Raw genomic sequence first — 2843 nt, forward strand, 5'->3', positions numbered from 1 at the left:
ATAATAAAAAAATTATGGCTGATATGGAGAAGTATGTGAATCTCAGAATATGTAGATATTATCACATGAAATCTCTATCTAAATCAAGAAGCTATTGTCCAATGTAAACCAGTGTAAAATAAAACTAAATAAATAATAAATAAATTAATTAAAAAACGTTCTTGTTGATTTGATCTTGTTGTCACAATTTTTTTTATTATTAATTTCAATGAAAATTTACAGAGACTTTGGATTTCCATTCATTCATTTTTGCACTTTTCTCCCCTTCCAACCCTCCCCCACAGTACACTTCCCTCTTGGAAAAGTAAAAGAAAAATTGTTTTTTACAATTTTACATTGTTTTACAATCCCTCCCCCCAGGTCCACTCCACTATGCAGCCTTTGCTCTGGACTACCGTCATGACAAAGATACCTAATCACATATCCCTTTTAAACAGTTTTCTCCCTCATCTGTTTAAATGTAATATATATTATTTAACCCATCTTTCTCAGTGTCCCCCCAACCCCGAGGTCAGTCCTGTTTTACAATAGTGGCACCATGCAGTACTTGTCCTTTTTGAGTGAGATACTTCATTCAGCATAATGTCTTCCAAGGTCACCCATTTTTAATATTATTGCATGAGTTCCTTGTTTTTCAGTGCAGTGTAGTATTCCATTGTGCAACTATACCAAAGCTTCTCTATCCATTTGTTTGTTGATGGGCACTTAGGTTGTTTCCAACTCCTTGCTATTGTGAACAAAGCCAGGATAAACATAGGTGTGCATATATATGCTTGAGTGTCAGTTATGGTCTCTTTAGGGTATATTACCAGCAGTGGAATTGCTGGGTCAAATGGTATCTCTATTTGTAACATTTTGAGAAAGCGCCATACCACCTTCCACAGTGGCTGCACCATTTTACACTTCCACCAACAGTGAATAAAGTTTCTCCACAACCTCGCCAGCATTTGTTGCTTGCTATTCTGTTAAATTTTGGTATTCTTCCTGGGGTGAGATGATATCTCATGGTGGTTTTGATTTGCATCTCTCCTAGAGCTAGGGATTTTGAACATTTTTTCATGTGCTTTTTAGCCATCTGAATGTCTTCTTTGGTGAAGTGTCTGTTCATATCCTGTGCCCATTTTTCAACTGGATTATTTACCTTTATCTTATTGTGGTGCTCATGTATTTTATACATTCTAGATATAAGCCCCTTATCTGACATGTTATTACCAAATAGTTTTTCCCAGCCTGTGGCTTCCCTTTTTACCCTGCTGGAGAAATTTTTGGATGTGCATAGGGATTTGATTCTTAGAAGGTTCTATTCATCTATTTTATCTTCTCCTGGTTGTAGGTTTTTCAGAATACTTGGAGGACTGTTTATGTTGTGGATTAGGACTTCTAGCGTTCTTCCAAGCTTTTTCTTTAATAGAGTTTATAGTCCTTGGTTTTAGTCCTAGGTCCATGATCCACCTTAAGTTGGTTTTTGTATATGGAGTGAGGTGTGGATCTTGCTTGAGTCTCACAAATTTCTTAAATTATTCTCTTTCATATTTGATGGAGAGCTTTGCTGGGTACAGGATCCTTGACTGGCAGCTGTTTCCTTTCAACTTTCTGTATATGCCATCCCATCGTCTTCTTGCTTTCATGGTTTCTGCTGAAAAATCAGAACTTAATCTTACTACTTTTCCTTTGTAGGTGACTATTTTTTTCTCATGTTGCTCCTAGTATTTTGTCCTTATCTTTTATTTCTGAGGATGTGACTATGATATATCTTGATGTTTTTCTTTTTGGGCTTGGTCTCTTTTGTGTTTGCTGAGCTTCCCGAATGTGGATTTCCTCCTTCTCTATAATACCTGGGACGTTTTCTTCTAGAATGTTTTCCACAATTTTTTTCGGTAATTTCCCTCTTCTTTTTGTATTCTGGAATTCCAGTCACATGTATGTTATTGTCCCACATGATTCTAATATTTTCGTCATTTTCTTTATGTCTCATCTCTGATTTTTCTTCTAGTATGTTTCCATTGTGGTTCTTACCTTCCAACTCACTGATGCTCTACTCCATCTTTTGTTGTACTTTTTTGTCCCTCCAGGATGTTGGACACTTTTGCCATTTTGGTATTAATACTCTGGATTTAATTTTCATGTGTTTCTGTTATTGCAAGTATTATGTTGGATGTATCATCTCTATCTTGTGATTTTTTTAAAAGTTCTTGTATCTCTTTATAGTCTCAATTCTTTCTTCTATCTTTTGCTTTTTCTGCCATAGTTGTGTGTGTTCCTCCTCTTCTATATATTCCTTCTGGCTCCATATCTCTGAAGTGTTTCCTTTCTTGGTGGTTTCCATTGTTTCTTCTATAATTTGCATCTTCTTCCATAATGGTTCAAATAACTCTTCATTAATATATTTCTTCTGATTCTCTACCTCTAAGATAGTCCCTTTATTTGTGGCTTCCATTTTTTCTTCCATCATTCATACTTTCTTTCATAGCTGTTCTAATGTCTCCACATCAACTTATATATATCATCTGCCTTCTTGCCTCTGGGGTACTCATTGGGTCTGCAATATTCTCTGCTTTTTTTTTAGAAGTCTTAATTTGTTTTCTCACAGTTGGTAAAGCTGCCTGCTGCTTTCTCGTCATTATGTGTAGTTTTTCTTGATAAGTATTGGACCATTTCTATTATGTCTGCATAACTTGTCAGTAATTCTTATTTTTTTAATGTTATTTATTAGATGCTAGGTTGCGAAGGGTCAAGGACTGCAACCTTCAGTATGGACTGAGGCTCAATGTAAAGAAGACAAAGATTCTCACCGCTGGACCAATTGGCAGCGTCAGGATGGATGACGAAGAGATTGAGATTGT

This window comes from Elephantulus edwardii, unplaced genomic scaffold (genome assembly GCF_000299155.1).
Source record: "Elephantulus edwardii isolate Elephantulus edwardi_28Jun2011 unplaced genomic scaffold, EleEdw1.0 scaffold00429, whole genome shotgun sequence".
NCBI lineage: Eukaryota > Metazoa > Chordata > Mammalia > Macroscelidea > Macroscelididae > Elephantulus > Elephantulus edwardii.